At 42.6% G+C, this 22,770-nt stretch overlaps 1 pseudogene; it reads left to right on the top strand.

Annotated features, from left to right (window-relative positions):
• Positions 1-3,114: 3,114 nt before the first annotated feature.
• Positions 3,115-11,823, top strand: LOC146679611 (uncharacterized; annotated as a pseudogene).
• The last annotated feature ends 10,947 nt before the right edge of the window (positions 11,824-22,770 follow it).

The raw sequence follows: 22,770 nt of genomic DNA on the forward strand, positions 1-22,770 counted from the left end.
ATTGGACTGATTTCTACTGCTGGACTACTCCTGCGGAGAGTAACAATACTCTTACTAATTAGCTCCCTTTCACACCTTTGGGGATATTTATTTTTGTGTTTGCAGCGCTGTGAGCCAGAACAGCGAGAGAAAAATCTGCAACAGCGACGAGCCGAATGCTTACGTGAATCGCAGCAGCTGCACATGTGCTACGCTGAATTAGAGGATATCTTTGCTCTGGATTTCTATTTCTACTTTTTCATTTCTATATGATTCTTCTTGCATCTAAAGAAAGATGATTCAATTTGCTAAATGTTGATGGCTCTTCGTGCTCAGGTGTAAATGAGACGTAATATTTGCTCTTGGTTTGGTTCTCCTGTACAGAACCTTGCAGTACAACAGAAACCTAAAAACATTATTTGTAGTTGTTATTCTTAGTTGTTCTGCTGCCTAAATACCACAGGGTCTAAATTGGTGAGCGTGTTTGCCACTATATTTGCCCTGGATGTAGATGCAGAAACTCTTGCTCTGTATTTGAGAGAGAAACTTAAAAGAGATGTGACCTGTCAAATAATTGCTAGTAAACGTAGCAGTTTCAGCTCTTTCAAGGTTACTGCTGAATTAGAGCTGGGCGATAGAACGATAACGATATGTATCGCGATATAACTTTTACTCGATAGAGAAATTAAGCTATCGCGATAGACCTCGCCGCTCTTGTCCTCTTAAAAAAAAAAAAAAAAAAGGTCAGCCAATCCAAATTAAGTAGCGCAGAGCCGAACCAATCACAGCCGCAGCGTCACGTCACGTGACTTGTTACGTACAGCACAAGTGCCAAGCTGCACGTGTGTTTGTTTGGGAAGCAGCCAGCGGGTAATGGAGGAAATGAGTGTGCCGACTAGAAAATTCAACCGAGCGTGACCGAAGAGAAAACAGATGATGGTTCCAATGCCGGAGAGATTGTCGAACGGAAGAGCCATAGAAGTTCCGTAGTGTGAAGGTATTTCGGCTATTTCAAGTCTGACAAAAACAGAGTAGCGTGCACTGTAAATTGTGCCGAAAGCAAGTCTGGAAATACAATAAACTGGTGCATGCGTCACACTGTGCGCCACGTTATTGTTTCGGTGAAATGAATTTCTACAATGCTGTTACTGTTAATTGTACTCTCTGCAGTGTTTAAATGCTTACATATACACACAGTTACTGTCCCTCCACGCATACGACTCGGTTCTGCTTCTATGCCCCAGCTTTGTTTACTTTTTCCCACCGAGGCTTCTAGACTTCTGATTGGCCAACATTTCTGCACGGTTAGGAATCTAGCGCCACCTGCTGCTTTGGCATGTTCATAGCAGCGTTTTCCTTCATTTCTGCCTTTATGTGTGGACGAGATTATTTTTTAAAACGAAAACGGAAAATCTCCGTTTTCAAAAATACCCGTGGACGTAGCCTCAGTCTCTGACTGGAAGCGCTAATTCGTCATTCGGCTTTTGTCAGACTAAAGTAACTGTTAAAACTGTTTGAAAAGCTCAGCTATACAACAAGGAGAGATCGAGAATTTCCTTTTAGTTCTCAGTTTATTTGATATTGACAAAAGTTAGTCAGTTTTGTCTGTTCTTCTGTAAAACAAACTAAGATTTATTTTTAGAATTAATATTTTGTTTCTAAGTGGAATTGACAATTTAGTCTGTTTCGTTTGTTCTATTTTAAAACTTAAACGCTTTAGCGGCTGCCTTTTGTCTAGTTTGCAATATTTGGCTTTATTTATCTGAAAAAGTCTCATGTTCCTTAAGTACATCTACCCTGTTGAACTTATTATGGGAAATAAATATTTAAATCAAAACAAGCTGCTGATTATTTCACATTTTACTTGTGAGCAACAGCACATTTAAATCTTACAAATATAGTTATTTGGCTTATATCGTGATAGATATCGTTATCGTCTGAAATGAAAAAAACATATCGTGATATGAAAAAATCTCATATCGCCCAGCTCTATGCTGAATGTAATGATGTGAGTGAAATGTACAATCCTGAACTCTGGCCTGAAGGGGCTCTGGTCCGGTGTTTTTATGAACCTCGTAAGCCCGGTACAGTGGTGCCAAGCTCAGTGGATCCAGCAGGGGAGATAACTGTGCCTTCTGGTACCAACGTATCAACATGAAGATGTATATTAGGATATTATCTTACAACTGTTGTGGTCTACGTTTGGGACAGAGTGCAGGGGACAAAGCTCGACGAATTGTTGTGGACAGTCTGCTTGCAGAATGTGACATTTATGCTTGCAGGAGACGTGGTTGTCCAAACAGGACCTGGGAAAACTTAACTGTCTAAATGCAAGTTTTTTGGGAGTGGGGGAATCAACAACTGATCTCAGCACAGCTATAGTCAGAGGCAGAATACCTGGAGGGGTTGCTGTGCTTTGGGACACAAAAATAGACCCTGTGATAAAGCCCATTAGACTGGATGTAGACTGGTGTATTGGTATACAATATACACAGAACAATAGTAGTTTTATCATTCTTAATATTTATACTCCCTATGAATCTTGTCAAAATGAGCAAGAATACCTCAGTAGGCTGGCTTTTATTAATGCATTTATTCAAGACAACGATACTTACAGCATATATGTTTTGGGTGATTTTAATGCTGGGGCCGGTTCTTCGTACCTCGCTAAGTAAGTTAGCTGGATTAGATTGTTGACGATTTCGCGTGATCTTGGATCATTCGGTTCCCCGAAGCTCATCCGGGACTTGCTGTCATAGCAACAGAGCCGTAAGCGTAAACCTGCTCGGGAGCAGGTTTACTTTATGTAAACAGGATTAGATCGCGGCCACGCAGGTATGTCCGCTTCATTTATACGAAAGCAACAGCGATATTCCACCACTGTTTCACCATAAATAAATAACATCAATGTAACTGAAGATAATGCAGCACTTGATCCTTTTATTGATTTCACACAGATACATACAGATCATTCCCTAAAAAAGGGAAATGTACTATTAACATTCTATTACATGTATGTGATTATTACAGATGTAATTCATATTTCAGAGTAGTAATCGTAAATTACTTCGTGTAATCAAGATGGGAGACCACGGCTATAAAAGCGAAGGTGGATTTGGGAAGTCTGTCGCAGCCATGTCCTGTCCGTTTACGTGAGCCACCCATTGTGGAAGGTGCAAGATTGATAAGGAGAGTCCTCAGAATTCAGCGTATATTGCGGGACAGACAGGATCCTTTAGCTCAGCGCGACAGTGTGCTCATTGAGAGATATCGATATTCCCGTGAGGGTATTATTTACTTAACCAACTTGTTGACGAGGGGGTGCAGGACCACCACCTGTCTTTTTTTTGCTCTGCCCTTTTCTTGGTTGCTGTTATGAACAAACAAACAGATTATTTCAGGGTCTCTTTCCAAGAGACGAAAAGCAATATAAGTGATAAATATTACCATTCTGTAGAATATTCTTATATTCCACTTTTACTTGTTCCCATGTTCTAGTGGGTCCTGTTGTGGCTCTAATGTGAAAGGGGATATAATATAACAATATAATATAATGTAATATAATATTGGATAATATAGTGTAATATAATAAATCTATAAATAAATAAGTGACTGAATAGTGGTATTCTCATGCGCTTTGGGTGCCTTGAAAAGCGCTATATCAATCCACTCCATTATTATTATTATTATTAAATTACCTACGAGTTTGATTTGTCAGCAACTTTCTGCCAGCCCTCTCTCCTTGCTTTTGCAGCCTTTGCAGTGTTCCCTTGCGTTCTGATTAAACTCTGAAACTCCTGAAATCCCTCACTCAAGAGTTCTTGCTCTGCTGCCGAAAAATACCGAACGCGCTCCTTCGACATTTTCGCCGACCAATCAGAGGGTTGCCGATCAATGTTTCTACTATCGATGCGTAGCCCCTTTTACGACACCCAGTGATGTCACATTACTGCATCCAGCTGTACTAATCGTCAACAGCAGGTGTGTTCGGGGAACCGGATTAGCGAGCTCACGGTTAGCACGATGGTTTGGTCTTGGATGTGTCATTTGATCTTGGATGTAGTAAGCGACGTACGAAGAACGGGCCCCTGATCTCACAGACAGCAGTTCTCAGTTTGCTGACCACTTAACTCACTTCTGTCAAGTTAATAATCTTATCTTGTCTACCAAAGTGTTGCTGCCTGCAGACAGCTATACATACATAAGTGAAGCCTGGCATAGTACATCATGGCTGGACCACTGTATCTGTACAGCTGATGGACATGCAGCTTTAGCAAACATGACTATCAGGTATGAGGTAACTGTGTCAGATCATATACCTTTTGGTTTTACTGTGAATGTGGAACAAATGCCAGCAACAACTGGAAACAATATTGCTACCAGTGTAAAATTAGACTGGTCAGCTTGTAGTGAAGATGATTTCTTAGCTTATCATAGTAATACCGATATACATCTGAACAACATTTCTTTGCCCAAAGAAGCTATTTTGTGCAAGGATGTCAACTGTAAGAATGCTGTGCATAAACATTTACTCTGCTCCATGTATGATGATATAGTGACTGCTCTGCATGAAAGTGGTACACTGCTTGATAAACAATATAAGCATAAGAAACCTAACATCAGACCTGGCTGGAAAGAACATGTATCCATGTACCATGATGAAGCTCGCATAGCTTATAAATGTTGGGTCATGGCTGGAAGACCTAAACAAGGCCCAGAATTTGAACAGAAAAAATGTGCGAATGCCAGATATAAGTACGCTGTTCGCTTCATAACTAAAAATGAGCAAATGCTGAGAGCAGATTCTTTGGAAAATGCTGTGTAATAATATGGCAGATTTTTGGAAAGAGGTGAAAGCTCTTAATAACTGTAAACCATCTCTACCATCAACTGTTGAAGGTGTTTCTGGGCCAGATAACATTGCAGCGTCATGGAGACAGCATTACAGTGCGTTGTTTAACTGTATAAAAAGTGATCCATATGAGGACAATCTTGACATGAGTAATGACACAATAAGTGTAAGGACACGTGAAGTATATGAAGCCATTCATAGGTTGTCTGATAATAAATCCTCTGGTTTGGATCACATCACTGCAGAACATTTAAAACATGCTAGTTTAAGGCTAGCTCCTCTTTTAGCGCTCTGTTTCACTGGGTTTATGATTCATGGCATATTACCAGACTCAATGCTGTGTATTTTACTGGTACCAGTTATGAAAGACAAAGCTGCAAAAGTGAGCTGTTTGGATAATTACAGGCTGATTGCACTAGCCAGTATTTTATCTAAGGTGTTAGAAAGAATCTTGTTTGATAGAGTTAGTGTGTTCATCTCTTCTCTGGATAATCAGTTTGGCTTCAAACCAAAGCACGGCACTGACATGTGCATATATGCACTTAAGGAAATAGTCAGGTCGTATAGGGCTAAAAATTCATCTGTCCTCATGTGTTTCATTGATGCCTCTAAGGCTTTTGATCGAGTGAACCACAGAAAACTTTTTGATAAAATGAAGAGACGCGGAGTTCCTCAATACATGGTGAGGATTCTCTCTTACTGGTACGCTCATCAGAACATGCAGGTTAAATGGGGAAGCAGTATTTCTGCCCCCTATGGTGTCAAACAGGGTGGGATTTTGTCTCCAATTTTATTTAATTTATATGTTGATGATCTGTCCATACAGCTGAGAGCCTGTAACACTGGGTGTATATTAGGTAAAGCACTGATAAATCATCTCATGTATGCAGATGACCTGGTTGTTTTTAGTCCAAGTGGTGCTGGGTTACAGGATCTTCTTAATGTCTGTACTGAATATGGTGTTGTAACGTTGTGTTGTGTGGTTGAGAAGAGGCGGCAAAACGCCTAGCTGGCTAGGCGGAAGAATACACACCCACGCTGGTATCAGTAATCCACGGTGGTTCTTTAATACGCATTCTTCAGCAACCGTATAAAAGCCCGGCTGAACGGCTGCGGCTCAACAACAAAATGCCCAGCGTTCATACAACCCAAGCGCTGCAAACAAAACAAAAAAAGGGGTCTGGAAAAGAAAACATAAGTCCGTCTCTCGTTAAGCACGAGCGTGAAGGCACGTGTCCTCATAGTCCCAGAGCGAGAGAGAGAGAGCAAGAGCAGTGGCACACACTGATGACACCATCAACCCTCGACTTGGGTGTCTTAAAGGGACACCACACCATAACGGCTGTTACATATTCCCCCCCGGTTAAACAAAGGCTGTCCTCAGCCGGACCCAGGTGACCCTCCTCCCGCTACCCCCTTTCACCACACATAGCTACTTTAGGTAGTAAGCAGGTTGCGGAGGAATTGTTACACACCCGTACAGCATTGGTACAGTCCAGACTTAACCAGCCTCCATACATGGTCAGCAGGATAAGATGTTGAAACCAAAACAGGGAAATGTACAGTCCAAAATCGACAAGCTGGCATACATGACAGTGTCCCACATGGTGAATGTCCATTTAAATAAATGTTATAGAAATAAAATAAACTTAGGATAGCCAGGACAATTACAGAATGAAATTCCCTTTTTCTTTCATTGCGTTTCTTCTATTTCACAAACTTGCAACAGACAGCATAATATGTGAAAACAGTACCAGAAAGTACTGTAGAAAACCTAAACAACAGTCAAGTTACAACAGTAACCAACACGAAATACATAAGAAAAAAATAAAATTCAGGAACTATGGCAAAGCTGCATCGAACCCACGCCCAGGAAAAGCAGGTCCACGCACATCCAATGGAGCCACGACGAAGAGGCCAAACAGAGAACGGCGCCACAGTCCACAAACCACGCTGGAGCAGCACCAGTCGCTGCCATGGAAATGCACCGCCGCGACCCTTTGATCCTCCCGACGTCCTCGTCCAGGCCAGCCTGGTCCGTTCCCGCGAAACATGGCGGACAGCCACTTTGCCGCGTCGTACCTTTTCTTGTACCAATCATCAACTGCTCGAAGATACTGCATACTGAGGTCCAAGAGAAGATGTTCGGGCGCCATTTTGTAACGTTGGGTTGTGTTGTGTGGTTGAGAAGAGGCGGCAAAACGCCTAGCTGGCTAGGCGGAAGAATACACACCCACGCTGGTATCAGTAATCCATGGTGGTTCTTTAATACGCATTCTTCAGCAACCGTATAAAAGCCCGGCTGAACGGCTGCGGCTCAACAACAAAATGCCCAGCGTTCATACAACCCAAGCGCTGCAAACAAAACAAAAAAAAAGGGTCTGGAAAAGAAAACATAAGTCCGTCTCTCGTTAAGCACGAGCGTGAAGGCACGTGTCCTCATAGTCCCAGAGCGAGAGAGAGAGAGCAAGAGCAGTGGCACACACTGATGACACCATCAACCCTCGACTTGGGTGTCTTAAAGGGACACCACACCATAACGGCTGTTACAGTGTGCAATATGACATTGAGTACAATGCTGCTAAAAGTGCTGTTTTGATATGTAGAACCAAGCAGGATAAGCAGCTAAATTTCCCTTTGTTTAAACTGGCACAAAAAACTCTTGAAGTTCATAATAAGGTGAAATACCTCGGTCACTTTATTACTGAGCAAATGAATGATGATGATGACATATACAGACACCGATGTAAGCTCTATGTGCAGGCAAATACTATTGCACGCAAATTCAGCTTTTGTTCACTTCCAGTTAAAGTGGCTTTGTTTAAAGCGTATTGCACACCGCTATATACTGCCCCCTTGTGGTCATCCTACAAACAATGTAGCATGCAGAAACTGCATGTTGCATATAATGATGCGATGAGAATCCTTTGCAGGATACCTAGAAGTGGTAGTGCCAGCCAGATGTTTGTAGCTGTGGGTGTCTGGACTTTTAAAGCACTTTTAAGAAAGTTAATGTTCAATTTTAGAGAACGACTGGATGGTTCGAGTAACAGTATAATTTTAGCACTTACAGATCCGACAGTGAGTGGTTCCCGTTACTCATCCAGTCTCAGAAAGCACTGGTTAAAGTGTTTGTGTACTTATTGATTTATTTTAAGTAATTGTGTTTTATGTATATTATGGTTTTATATTTTTACAAATGCTTTATATACTTATTTATATACATATATATATATTTAATGGTTTATACCTTGTGTTGTGTGTGTGTGTGTGTGTGTGTGGGGGGGGGGGGGGGGGGAGTTGTGTGTTTTTTTTCTTGTCTTGTTTTTATGGACATGAAGTCTGCCAATAAAGATTGAATTGAATTGATTATGAAGTTATTGAGCTGCACATACGTTACGACCTGCTTAAGTTCGAGGTCACAGCGTCTGTAGAGCAGCTGGAACATAATGAAGTCTACAAGGTTAAAGTTTTCTCTTCAGTTATTGTTCTTTCTGCTGCTTGGTTTGATGGATCTGAGAGCTTTTGTTTTTATTATTGTTATTATAATTATCATGAATATTTTACTCTCTAGAAGCTTTAAAATAGTGTTTGTGTTTGAAAAAATTGATTTAAGAATTGAACAGAAACATCTGTCCTTCTGAAAATCGCCCAAAGGCACGGAGACAAAGTCAAAGGATGCAACCTGTAACTTTCTCTTCCTTCATGTCAGGACCATCATCCATGATTTATATAAAATGCATATAGCAACAGTAGCACTTTAGTTTGGACTTTATGATTTCTGTAACTGGAAAATATTATTTTGTTTAAAGACAGAAGTGACCGCATAGTTGCAACATCAAAGGGAAATATTAATTAATTAGCATCAAGTATATTTGTTGCTTAAGCGTTTGCACTATAACTTAAGTAGGATTATAACTTTTAAGGAAGGAAAGATTTCAGATATTTAGTTCACTGTTTCAGTTATTTTATATGAAATTAAAACATTTACGTTGGTCAAATATGATGCTCTAAATCAAATAAAAGTTTGAAAATAAATGATGTATTTTTAAATGCTGCAACAAATGTTCACAAAAAGTAACTATAATTAAAACCAGTTAAACAAAATCAAATGTTTGAATCATGCTTAACCAAATGCCAGGCTGCAGAGCTGAACCTAAAGTATACGTAGAAAGATTTCAACATCTGAGCAGTTTTTAATGTTTTTATCACATATAAATGTCACAGCAGTGGGTCCTGGCCCAATGCTTTGTGTTTTTTGTTTTCTTTGACTCTTGTTTTTCTTGGTTTTTGTTCTTCTTATTTATCAGGCTCTCAGTAATCTTAGTTCTCCCTCCCTCAGTGTTCATTTCAATTGCCATATTTGGAATACTGTGTGGAAATTTGGGGAAACACATATAAAACTGCACTTCAACCAATATGTAAAATTAAAAAAAAAGCAATCAGGATGATTAATAAAGCAGGATTTAGAGACCATACTAACATCATGTTTTTGAAATTAAAAATACTGAAGTTTATGGATCTTATAAAATATAAAACTGCAAAAATTATGTACAAGGCCAGATACAATATGTTACCAGGAAATATACAGAGGATGTTCTATGACAGAGAAGGAGACTATGAATTGAGGGGGAAATTGAATCTAAGGATTCTTAAAGCACGGTCAAAGGTTAAAACCTTTTGTGTCACTATTTATGGGGTAAAACTGTGGAATAGTTTTACTATAGATCTACAGCAATGCTCAGTAAGTTCATGAAAATACTTCGAAAACTGATTTTGGAAGAATATGATACCGATAAAGATGATCACCCATTGTATGTATAAAAATATCAAATTATATCCAAATTATATCAGTCACGGTAGCCAAGTTTATATAGGTTCTCCTCGTGTATCGTGTGGAGTATGTGATGATGGGAATTAGGTGAATTATGTGGGATCAATAAGATGTTGAGCAGGGGCAGGAATTAATAAGTATGTTCATACTTCTTCCTACTCCTTTTCAGACCAAACATTGTTACATTATGTCAGACGATTTTGTTTTATTTCATTATATATTTTTTGTTTATCTGAACACATACGTGTGTGTGTGTGTATATCTACATATATATTCGTATCTGTAAATGAAAATATATGTAGTGTGTATATATTGTTTTTTGTTTTATATGTCTGAAACAAATAAAGATACAATACAATACAATACAATTTCAGCCTGTGTTTAGTTTCTGTTCCCGTGTCCCACGTTTCATCGTTTCATGTCGAGTCAGCCCTGTCTCTCTGTTTCCTGTGTCTCCCCAGTCAGCCCCGCCTCCCTCGGGCACTCATGTGTGATACAGAGTAAGAAACCTGACTACATTTGCTACACTCTCTTTATTACCTGTTACTTTAAAATTCATACACTAATTATGTCTGTCCATCTCTCTAATGTGAAGGTCAAAGGTCAACATCCCAGTGACATAAGAATAATCCCAAAGGGGCAAAGGCAGCGGTTAATTTAGCACATTTAGCATTAAGGGTACAGCAAGGATATACTTTTACTTATTGTGGCAGGGGTGTGGTCTCTGGCCTGCTGCAGTGGAGGCTGGTGGCGGGACGTTGGACGGCACAGGTGAGGGTGATGGAGCTCATGACTCTCCCCTTTATAGTGACGGAGGAGACTGGCGTGGGGGAAGCGTGTAGTGGAGGAAGCCGAGGAGAGAGCTGGTTTCTGGCTACAAAGACGGCGTCAAACCAGAAAAGATTGCTCGTGGTCAAATAATGTGTCAATCACCTGTGAATCAAACTGTGTGTGGCTCAGTTCATGTCACAGTGTTGTTTAGTATATCTTCACTTGTCTCACTCTCCTTCTGTTCTGTCCATCAGGACGATCCTCAGCGCTTACACAGATCCTCCATCGATGTTTTGGATCCAATCAGTGATCAGTTCTACGAGGAGGCCTGGATGTTCACCAGCGCTCGCTACACCTCCATCTACCAGAAGGTGAGTGTACTCCTTTGTACTCAGATTAACATTTTATTTCTTAAAATACATTTTCATATATGAGCTTTCTATTATTTCATGGGCCATTTAATCAATATTAAAATTACAAGCATATCAACAAAGGTGAAGCTGGTTTTTTCCACTTGCTGTCACACAGTCATGGAGGAATACAATAAATACATAATCAGTCATAGATCCTGAACAATGACATTAAAAGAAAGTCTGTGGCTCTAAAAACTAAACAGTATAAAGACATGCTCCAAGCTGCTGTTTCTCTCCTACTCCTCTAGGTTTTCCACTGTCGGCCATCCAGCGATGCTGGAGGGCTACCTGGCCAATGCTGGCCTACACAAAGAGGTCCCGGCTCGGAGGAGCTGAAGAAGATCCTTGCCTTCCTCGTCAGTTTCCTCTTCAGTTCCTATCCCAACAAAACCTTCTTGCACCTATTAGCTCCAAAGAGGCTATGGTGCCCGTGGAGGTCTGGACCTGAGGCCTGTGCTCATCACGTGGATAGAAAACACTCTGACACCATTCTGGAGGTCTGATGGGACTCTGACCAAAACACAGATGAAATAAAACTTGTGGCTGGAGCTTTTAAAATGACTTTTTCACCTCATAGATTAATGCTCATGATTGCATGTTAGCCAGACAGCATCTCCCCAAGGTGAAACTCTCAGGAGACATTTACTCTTAAACTGTAATCTGGTTGAGACTACTTGAGGAGATCTTAGTAGCGAGTATGTGGATTTAGTCTCTTCACCAACAGCAGACAGACCCATGCCAAGAAAGCAGACATGTTCTCAAAGAAAGCCGAGAGCAGAGATTGGAAAAAGCTAAAAAGAAAAAGCTGCAGCTTCAGACGACTATCTGCCTGTAAGGCTGAAAAAGTCCAGTTACGCTCTATTTTGGAAAAGCTCCCAGTTTTGGTAACCTGGACTTTTATTTCCCCTCTTCTGCTACAGATGTTGACTGTGACCTCAGAGGCCAACTGGACCACACAGCTGCAGCAGGAGTGAGGGAGAGGAGTCTTCATCCAGCTTCAAAGAAAACATCCAGGTAAAGTGACGTGGATCAGCGGATAAAGCCGTCTCCACTTTCAAAGGAGATCCTCTGAGAGAGAGACTCTCTGAGCCATTTTAGCCTCAAATTATAGGACTTTATAGTACAGCAACACTTTTAAAGGACAAAAATAACATAAACTGTGACTGTAATACAAACAAAGTATTGCATGTGTTTTTAAAAGTGTTCCTCCGATGGGCAGGATATCACTATTAGACTGTCCCACCAGCCAACTTCAACAAGAGAGCACAGCAGCATTCAGTGATCAGCACAGATGTTCCTCTAACACTCAGCATCTGATCCCTGTTGGTCTGTGTGCTTCTGCTTTTGCTCAGTTAGAAACCCTGCAGCAACCCGACCCAAAACTGTGTCTTCTTGTTGGCCTCAACGTTGAAGTGTCAAACGTCCAACATCTGGAAAGGAAACCACGCCAGTGTACTGTGATGTTTCACCAACATGTGGCAGACGCTGGTCCTGCCTTTCATGCTGACATCAGCAGAGAGCCCCGCCTACCTCAAAGCCTCCCCTGTCATGTATTGATCAGGATGATTATGAAGATGAGCGAGTGCAAATAAGACTGTAAAAGTCCACGAGCAGAATGTTTGGATGCTTTCTGATGATTCATGAATATCATGAGAGTGTTTGTGTGTTTTGTCTTTTCTTTGCTGACGTTTGTTACTAACAAAGACAATTTACGCTCTGTGTGTGTTTTCATCCTTACCAGCCGCACTCTAACTGCAATGAAGGAAACAAACTGTAGAAATGGTCGACTCAGTGACTTCATAAAATATTGAAGTGGTTCAGGTAGAGCCAGTTTTTAAATGACCATGAACACTGAGCGTATTGTATCTGTACAGCATGTTTTTCTATTAGACAGATTTGTAACAGAGGCCTTGCTCTCAGTAAGTTTGAAATCCTTTTCTGATTTCTTTTGTAATCTCTGATCTTTGTGTATCCTGCTCAGTTTGCATGCTGCCTGTAGGAGTTTCTGTCTTTGTATTTGAAGAGAATTCATTGAATATACTCAGCTGCTTCCCTTTGGTGCCTCACACATCACTGAAGTTTTTCAGTGTCCAGTTATTTGTTTTTAATAGCTGTTTGAATTCTCTGTATGTTTGACCCTGTAGACTGTTTAATGGACTGCTCGTCTTCCTGTTTGTAACCACTGCCTGTTTAGGACTAAAGATTTGGATTTTTGACTTTAACACAGCCTCTGCGTGTCGTCCCTTTGTGTCCTCGTCCTCTGTGTCACAGATGTTTCCATGATAATAACACAGCTTTCCCACAGTGGCTTGCAGCAGCATTTATTCACAGCACATTTGAGAAAGGTTCAGATGAACTCGATGAGTTTATATTCAGAATGATTCTGACAGTGGGCCACTGTGAATTGTGATCTTTCATCAGGTCAATGTTTAAGTTCAGTATTTCAAAGCAGGAGCTATGAACAGTCATCATGTTGGCATTAGAATTATTATTATTAATCATTATTAATAATGTCGTTACTCATGTATAACTTTGATTAGTATACATGAATTTTATCAATAGTAAAAATAATGAATAATTCATGTGTAACTTTTATTGTGTTTTGTATATTAATTATATTTAAATAGAGATGTTGACCCTGTCTCTACAGTAGCATCAGTGTAACATACATTATTGGTCCAAGCTGTCATAAATGGGGAGCCTGATCCTTTATTATGAAAACATGACGAGTATTTTTCTTGTCAGTTGGGAAGAAGTTGGTCTTTTTTTCCTTCTTTTTGCTCAGTTTGTCTTTTCTTTGATAATTGAAACTCTGATCAAACCTACTCATGTTCACAGCATGTAAAAGCAGCTGACAGTCCGTGGCATTGTTGTTTGTAGAGGTGCAGTGTAGTGGGAGCATAAATCAAAAGAAAACAGTAACATTTATGTAATAAAACATCTGAATGAAAATGAACAGGCCCTTTATGAACTTCAAAGGGATCTGAAAACAACACTTTTTAAAAGAGTATCTTGGGGTGTAGGTGGTCAAAATAGAAAACTGAGCTGAGACTCTAAGTTCAATCCATCCATTGGTTTTTACAGTTTGACTATGAAAAACAATTACATTATAAGCTCTTTATAAATGCTGTTCACTGCAGTCTGTTTACTAATAATGTCAAAGTGTTAGAAACACAGAAACATCAGAATGGTCTTTGTTCACAGAAACCTGTCTGGGATCCTTTGTTGTTCTTTTGATGCAGAGTTACATTATAAATATAAAGAGTTATTTCAGAGTCTCATCAGTTTTCCTGCATGTCTTTATTTAACACATCAGCAGGGCTGAAGCTCTCATGTTAAACACACACTGATCTATGGACACGTTCATGTGTTTCTAACAGAACCAGGCTGTTATCAGCCTGCACTAACATTATGTCACACACACTGAATGTAACAGTGACAGTTTACATCATCACACAATCAGCTGTGATTGTTTCACTGTCATCAAACGAGTCAACAGGAAGTAGAATCAATAGAAACCAATCATTTACTGACAGCATGTCTGATGGAAATAAGTGCAGATTATGTATGAAGTCTAACTGCACACAGTAACTGTGTTACAATAAGGACTTAACAGCGCCCTCTGCTGGAGTGTTTCACACTGAGAGCAGCTTTCCTCTGAATTCAGTGAGGTTATGACTGAAATTATTGGTGTAGTCGGTTTTATAAAGACCAGACCAGTAAAAACAAGAGTGTCTCTGCTGTCTGTGAGGAGATGGAGCCGAACATCAAGCTGTGCTGTTTCACAGTGAAGCCAGGCGGCTGTCACCAGGAAAAGTCTTGTCCTGAGTTTTTGAGCTCAGAGAGCAGATCAGATGTTTTTGGAGCAGGAGCACAAGTATGAAGTCGCAGAGTTAGTGATGAGAGCTTCCTGGCAAAACTGGCCTACCTGAGGGACATATTTGGAAATGAAGTAAATCTACAGCTTCAAGGGAAAGATAAAAACCTCCCTCAGGTCACAAGATCAGCTCTGTCACTGAAAGCTTGCAGTGTGGGGCAGGAGACTCGATGAAGGAGACACAGATTCATTGGAGAACCTGCATGAATTTGTTGACACTACTGACGATGATGCCGCCTCAGTGACTCCATATATCAAGCAGCATATTTCATCACTGATGGGATACTTTTAAAAGGACTTCCATGAAAACAGTTCCCAGCATGACCAGCTCCAACTGGTTTCAGCTTTGCAGAGCAGAACCAGTTCATTGACGTCTGACTCCACACTGAGACTGCAGTTCACATCACAGACACTGAGTGGATTCTGGCTGAGTGTAGAGAAGCAGTATCCACTCTGAGGGCAGCAGGCTCTGGGCGTTCTTCTTCCTTTAGTCTCATCTTTGTGAGGCTTCTCTGCTGCTGCTGCAGACCAAGTCCAGGTCCCAGCTAAACACTGAGCAGGAGCTGAGAGCTGCAGGATCCTGCTTCAAAGCTGCTTTGAAAAGCTGTGCACTGCAAAACGTGCTCGTCGGAGCCATTAATGCTGACTTTGTTATTTTGATCAAAGAAAGAAATCAGCACAAACTGTTTGATTCGTTTTTGTTTTGTAGGTTAAAGTGTTTCATATATTGTGCTCCTGAGTTAATGTTGCTGATCAGTTTGAATTCATTTTGATTGTTTATGGAGTTTATTTCATTTTATGTTTCAGTATCAAACGGTTCAAATGTTTATAGGATGTAATTTATTTTTTATTGAAGGTAAATTGTTACACTTTACTTTGTTTCCATCTAAAAGTGTTACATTGTTTCTCTTCCAAACTAAAAAGTGTTTCTGCTGCAGCGTCCTTTCACTCTTCATCATTTTCCAGTCAGTGAAAGTCTTTTTGTGTCCTCCTAAAATCCACCGTGCTCACAGTGAACACTCGTATGCTGTTGTGCTGTCACAGACTGTTATCAGCCGTGTAGCCGCTCATACCTCATTTATTCTTCTTGTTCTACCGTCAGACCCAGGCGCACAGCTTTGGTTGAAGTTCTTATGTTTGATTTCATAACAGCTCTTCAGACTTCCACTCTTTATAACTTTATAAGTATTTTTGACAAACCCATCTTCTTTTACTCATCCACTCAGCAAGCTCCCAAGATAGTAACCTATCAACCCGCACACCCACATAGCTTGTTCTTCTTTGTCGTTTTATTGGCAGTTGGTGGTGCATTACCGCCAACAGCTGGCTGGGAGAGTGGACCAGCATGATGCTAACCTGCATAGCTGCGTGTCGCGGCAGTTCAAAAGTCAGCCACGGCAGCCTGCAGGAAGAAACTATCCAACTACGCGGTAAATGAGAAACTGCTTTGTGATCCGGACAAAATCCTCTTGGGGTCTGGATTTGGACCGGAGTCCAGGAGTTGGGGACCCCTGTTATAGTACCATATCACCCTATTAGAGCACTTTGCTCTCACACTGCAGGCCTACTTGTTGTTCCTAGAGTATTTAACCCTTGGATGCACAACCTACCAATACCTACACTCTTCCACGAGTGGGGTCAAAAATGACCCCAAATAGAAACAATGCATTTTGCTATAAACTCTGTTGTTATTCTTCAAAATCTTTAAAACGAAGAGTTGTAATATTTTCATATTTGAGGTATTTCTCATAAAACATGATTGTGATATGAGGCCCTTTGCATTTTTATTTATTTTTTCATTAATTTTAAGTTTTTGTATCACTTTTGTATGCTTGCTCGGCCTATACTGCAGAAGCTGGGTCTTCCCTCTGAAAGGCACAAGTTGTTCATCCACTGTAACACAATCACTGTGGATGAATTTCTGCCTGCAGTTGACCAGGAACAGGCCCCATATGTAGCAGAAAGCTGCCATGTGGTTTGTTTTCAGTCGGTAGGCTCTGGTCCTCTTGTCCTCAAAGTGCAAGAAACGGCGAAATCTTTAAATTGACATAGTGGCCTTGAACAATGGGTTATGCAGAGGACTCCCAAAAAACACACCGACTGGTACATCCCAGTTCTTCTCACTTCCTGCAAGAATGGTCAATCAAATAAAGGCCAGGAGCTTATGTTTGATTACATTTTTCCACTCTTTTCCCCTGTCTGTGGCTACTCTTTGTGCATGACAGCACCTCTTCTATTAAATTATCAGACATGAACATCTTCCATGCATTTAGTGGGGAGAAAGTACTAAACCCAGGTGCAAGCCCTGGCCGACTAATTCAGAATATTGTGGCTAGAGCAGTAAGAGGGGCTTATTCTGTTAGACTAAATATTTATTTCCTCTTCAGAGGACTCCTCTGTATCTGACAGGCCTTGTTCAGTGGGGGGGCAATAGTCTGGCTCCTCTATATCTTAGATGTGAGATTCTGAGTCAATGCCTCCAATGGGCTCTTCATCCCATCCGTCCTGGATCATTTGTAGGGCCACAGGGATCCTAGCTGGCCTCATAGCAGCCGTGTTACTTTAGATAACAAAAGCGGAGCACAGCAAACACCGGAGCCCAAGAAAACAGCCCAAACACAGGGCAGTTCAGGGGGCCGACAATGCGGACAGCAACGGCGGCGGCGAAGGAGACGACGGAGCAGTTCAGGTGGCTGGCCGCGCGGAAGGCAGCGGCGGCGGCGGCGAAGGAGACGACAGAGCAGTTCAGGGGGCCGGCCGCGCAGAAGGCAGCGGCGGTTCTTAAGTGTCAGGCGTACTGGCCGAGGCTCGGTGGGCACAGGACCAGGCGAGGCAGGACCAGACAAGGCTGACGAAGCCGAAGCAGAAGCTGGACCAGGCGACGCTGAAGCTGATGACGCTGGAGCTGGACCAGGCGACGCTGAAGCTGATGACGCTGGTGGAGCAACGGGCCCCTCGGACCCTCCAGCGGAGACGAGGAGGTGCTGGCTGGGCTCACTGGAACCCCCAGCGGACGAGGTAGATGGCGGCGCGGGAGCCGCGGAGTGCTGGATGAGCTCATCCGAGCTTCCAGCAGGAGCTGATGTAGAGCCAGAGAGAATTGGGACCCCGGGCTCAAAGTTAAGCTGGCTAGAAAACTGCACTGCTACGGGGAACTGGGCCAAAGGTTCAGGTGCGAGCTGAGCTGCTGGACACACGGGGACCTGAGCTGCTGGACACACGGGGACCTGAGCTGCTAATGGTGGAGAAGTAAATGACCGCTCAGGGGACTGAACTGATGTCTGTAGTAACAGTGGTGGTGAGAGTGGAGTAGGTGGTGGAGTTAATGACTTCACAGGGGAATGAACTAGAGGTAGTGATGGTTGTGGTGCTGGTGGTTGAGTGGATGACTGTGCTAAGGGAGGCTGCACTGGGGACACTGGAGACTGCACTGGGGAAAGCTGAGCTGCAGGGGACTGAACTGGAGACTGCAGTGACGGTTGTGGTGGAGGTGTAACGGGTGGAGGAGCAGCTGAATTGGCTGCGGGTTGGATGGCTAATGGCTCAGCTACAGAGTGTCTTAATGGCAGGGCTATAGGTTGAATGACTGACTGAGTAGCAGCCTGAATGGCTGAGTGTAGTGATGGTTGTGGCGGAAGAGAAACAGGTGGTAGTGTGGAAGATGGAGCTAAGGGTGACTGAGCGGCAGACCGAACTGATGACTGAAGCGATGGTAGAGGTGAAAATGGAGCTTGTGGTGGAGTTAATGGCTGTGCTAGCGGGGACACAGGAGACGCAGCTTGTAGCTGGGCAGCTAAGAGAGCTTCAGGAGGCTGGGCAGCTGATAAACTGTTCACATTACCATCCGTAGCACAAAACACAACCCCTGAACGAATAGTCCCACGGTTCGACACAGAAACAGAGTCCTTACTCACCACAGCCGGCGATGTACAAGTCCGAACGTCCGGCTGTGGGGTGGCGCGCTGGCGGCGTGATCGTCGTTTCTTCCTCGCAGACGGCTCCAAAGGGCCGGGCAAAACCACATCCGGCCGGTGTGGCTGACGTGGCTGCTCCAGGGTGGCTGTTGTCTGTTGCTGCTGGGCTCGCGCCGCCTCAAATTGGCCAATAAGTCCACACATCCTCTGACCTGGCGGAGATGGGAATTTCCTCCGAGGATTGCTTCGATAGCATTTATTCCCACAATCTTTGCCCGTGTATTTGAAGTGTGGGTTATCCACTCGACTAGGCGTTACACACGTATCAGATTGCTCTCCCCGGGTAAGTCTGCTGGGTCCATGTTGTGGTCACATCGTACTGTCATGAAACGCTGTGTGGCAGGCAGTGATTGGACCCAAACGCAAACTCACGGGGACAGAACTTGAACTCAAAAGCACAGCTTTATTGCTGGAAAACAGAACACAAGCAATGCAAAACTAAACTGGGAAATGCTAATTATAACACATACCAGAAGACACGGGGAGAATCACACACAGCAAGAGAGACGACGCGACACTGACTCAGCGAAACACAGGGTTTAAATACACTGGGGAGTAACGAGGGGAATGAGACACAGAAGGAGGGCACAGCTGGGAGAAATCAGGACTGACGAGACAAGCAAAGCATGACACATTCACATAAGACACGGACCTTCAAAGTAAAACAGGAAGGATCACACAGAGACGCGAACTTGACACAGTGGAGACAGCAGCTAAGAAACACAGAGACATAAACCATAAGGCGGAGGACTCTAAGAACCGAGAGACACAGAGGGGAACTCAAACATGCAGACACAGACTTACACAGAACAGAGGGGACACAGAGCAACATGAAGGGCAAGGGATCGAAACAAGAAACCATAGAATAACTCACACAAGTACAAAAATACAAACATCACAAAGAACTAAAAACGCTGGGTCAGGAGCCCCAGGACCGTGACAGGTGCTCCTCCACCGCAAAAGAAGCGTGTATTCTCTGAATTTCCGGGAATGCTCATATTTTGACAGCGAATGCACACCTGCGGACCACTTATGTGCAGCCCTGACTATAAATCATGTACGTTACTGTGCAAAAATTAATTCTTGATCCATCAGAAGAGTAAGAGGAACAGTCAGAGTTGCTAAGAATGAAAGTTTCATAGAAGATTCCATAGGAACTGCTTGGAGTCATTTTTAACCCCACTTGTGGAAGAGTGGGGTAGTGATACAAAAACTGCATTTTTTTAATTAATGAAAAAATAAATAAAAATGCAAATGGCCTCATGTTACAAACATATTTTATGAGGAATACCTGGAATATGAATATATTACAACTTTGCATTTTAAAGATTTTGGAGAAAAACAACCCCTGGGGTCATTTTTGACCCCACGTGTGCATCTAAGGGTTAAAGTAGAATGGGAGGCAGAGCCTTCAGTTTTCAGGCCCCTCTTCTGTGGAACCAGCTTCCAGTTTGGATTCAGGAGACAGACACTATCTCTACTTTCAAGATTAGGCTTCAAACTTTCCTTTTTGCTAAAGCATATAGTTAGGGCTGGACCAGGTGACGCTGAATCCTCCTTTAGTTACACTCAAAGAAATCTGTTGTTGTGGGCGTAGTTGTCTGCTGCTGAAAACTCCAGTGATTTTCCTGCAGTTTGACATCTAATGTGATCTTGTGAACTTCGTGAGTCCAGGTAACGAACCACTCTGACTAGATTGTATCCTGTCATCTCAACAAGAACAAGAATTAAGTGTCTGAATTTCATGCAGATGCTACATGATTTAATTATGTTCACCACAGAAACATGAAATTATTTCGTTCAAATCACAAGTTTGAATCTTGTACATGTAACATCCACCCAATAGGTGTAGGCTGCTGGGGGACTCCCATGATGCACTGGGTGTTTCTTCTTCACTCACTGTGTGTTAATACACCTCTACGTGTTTAATCATGAGTTATTATTCATATCTGGCTCTTCCACAGCACGTCTTTGATGTCTTCTTTCTCTCAGCCGAACTGGTCACATGGCTGCCCCTCCCTGAGCCTTGGCACATCCTGTGGCTGCAGAATCAGCAGCAGCTCTAATCAAACATGATCAATCCTCAAGTGTCAGTGAGAATAAAAGAAAAGGAAGTCATTTGTCATGAGAAGTGGGGCTCAGGAGGTGGAGCAGGTCACCTGACAATAGAAAGGTCGGTGGTTTGATCCCTGCTGCTCCAGTCTGCATGCCAAAGCATCTTTACTGGTCGTGTTACTATGGTAACCCAGAGGAGTTTACTATGATAAGTATTAATTAATTCATTAAATGAGACAATCAGTCAAAAGTCAATCATTCATTTTTAATCAGCAGTGTTTTTGGAATCATCAGATAAATTTAAAACAAAACCAAAAACGCTGAACAAGTTTGTAAAGTTTTTTCTAAGCCAGTCGTCACAAACGTCTGTAAGTTTGAAGGTTTTCAGCTGACAGACGTTCAGGTAGTTTCATCGCTCTGGTTTGGAGGATTCAATGTTTATTAATCGTCCCTTCAGACGACCAAAGGCTGCCACGTGTACGGTAACAGCACAGACACGTGACAGACTAAACTTTCATGTGACAGCGTTTAATCTGTAAAAGACGACATGTTCACATATTTTGGAGGCGTGTTGGTCACCAAACTGAACGTGTTCACTCACTGGAGTCTGTGTGGTTGTTGTTGTTGTTGTTATTCACCGTCTTCTCTCTGACTGTGATGATGGTCCCATTTCCTTTAGACACAGTTAAAGATGGAATCTCCACAGTCACTTTACAGATGTATGTTCCTGAATCCTCTGATGTTTGAAATATTCAAAGATGAGTCTTTGCCTCCTTTTTCAGACACTTGGAGCTTGATTTGCGTTGGTCTCTCTCTTAATTATTGTTTGATTTTTCAGCCAGGCCACTCTGAATCTTTCAAACGTTCTTGTCCAGCAGCAGGTGATGCTTACTGTCTCTCCCTCCATGACAGAAACATCTGGACTCTGGGTCACAACAAACATGCCCGATGAAACAGCTGCAAGAGACACAAAACTGTGGGTCAGTACAAGAGACGAGTCTCCAAAAGTTGGTTCTGTTCATCTGGACGCAGCGTTTTGTGGGAGAAACGTTTCGTCATCATCAGGTGACGTCTTCAGTCTCAGCTGACTGCAGGTTTCAATCTTATAAACAGGACATTTGCATAATGACTGAAACCAGCCCACTGGGGCTGAGCTCCGTTCCTTCATCTTAATCATGCAAATTCTCATGACCATTGATCAACAACCACTGATCCATGTCCATGAGTCCCATTCACAGAGAGTTGGGGAATGGCTGCAATCACAGCATGTAAGATGTGACAGATGTACCCTTAGGCCCCTCCTCCATTCAGAGATGGTCTTTCCCTTTTCACGTAAATGGCCTCCTTGACTCCGCCCTCAAACCAGCGTTCCTCCCTGTCCAGGATGTTACATCCTCATCATTGAAAGAGTGTCCACTGGCCTGTAGGTGTAAACAGACTGCAGAGTCCTGGCCTGACGAGGTGGCTCTTCTGTGTTGTGCCGTCCTCTCAGCCAGAGGTTGTTTGGTTTCCCCGATGTATAAATCCTGACAATCCTCCTGCACTTAACAGCGCACACTATGTTACTCTGTTTGTGTCGGGGGACCCGATCCTTGGGGTGGACCAGTTTTTGGTGCAGCGTGTTTAGGTGTTTAAAAGCCACAGAGACCCGGTGTTTAGAGAAAATGCGTCTCAACCAGGGGCGATTCTAGGATCAGAGCTTTGGGGGTGCTGAGCACCCAGAGAGCTGCCCAGCCAGGCAAGATAAACTTTACTCGTCACGATGAGACTTCTTCCCTGTCTCTGTCAGTCCCTGCATCCCTACATGCCTCCAGTTGTCCCGAGTTCTCTCTGACTGTCTCCTTGGTGCATTTAAACCCCTGTTCCTTCCTGTCCTCGTCGTCTGTTGTCTTCGTCTCCGTTATCAGTCATCCTAATTTTACCCTCTCTGTGCAAGTCTGCAAATGTCTTTATTAAATCATAAGATTCTTAAATTCATCAAGTCTCAAAACATGACATCACTGTTTTGTACATTT

The sequence above is a fragment of the Copadichromis virginalis genome, unplaced genomic scaffold (genome assembly GCF_057382275.1).
Source record: "Copadichromis virginalis isolate Kocher_CV1m ecotype Utaka unplaced genomic scaffold, C_Virginalis_male_GT1.1 unmapped_scaffold_1, whole genome shotgun sequence".
NCBI classification, from domain to species: domain Eukaryota; kingdom Metazoa; phylum Chordata; class Actinopteri; order Cichliformes; family Cichlidae; genus Copadichromis; species Copadichromis virginalis.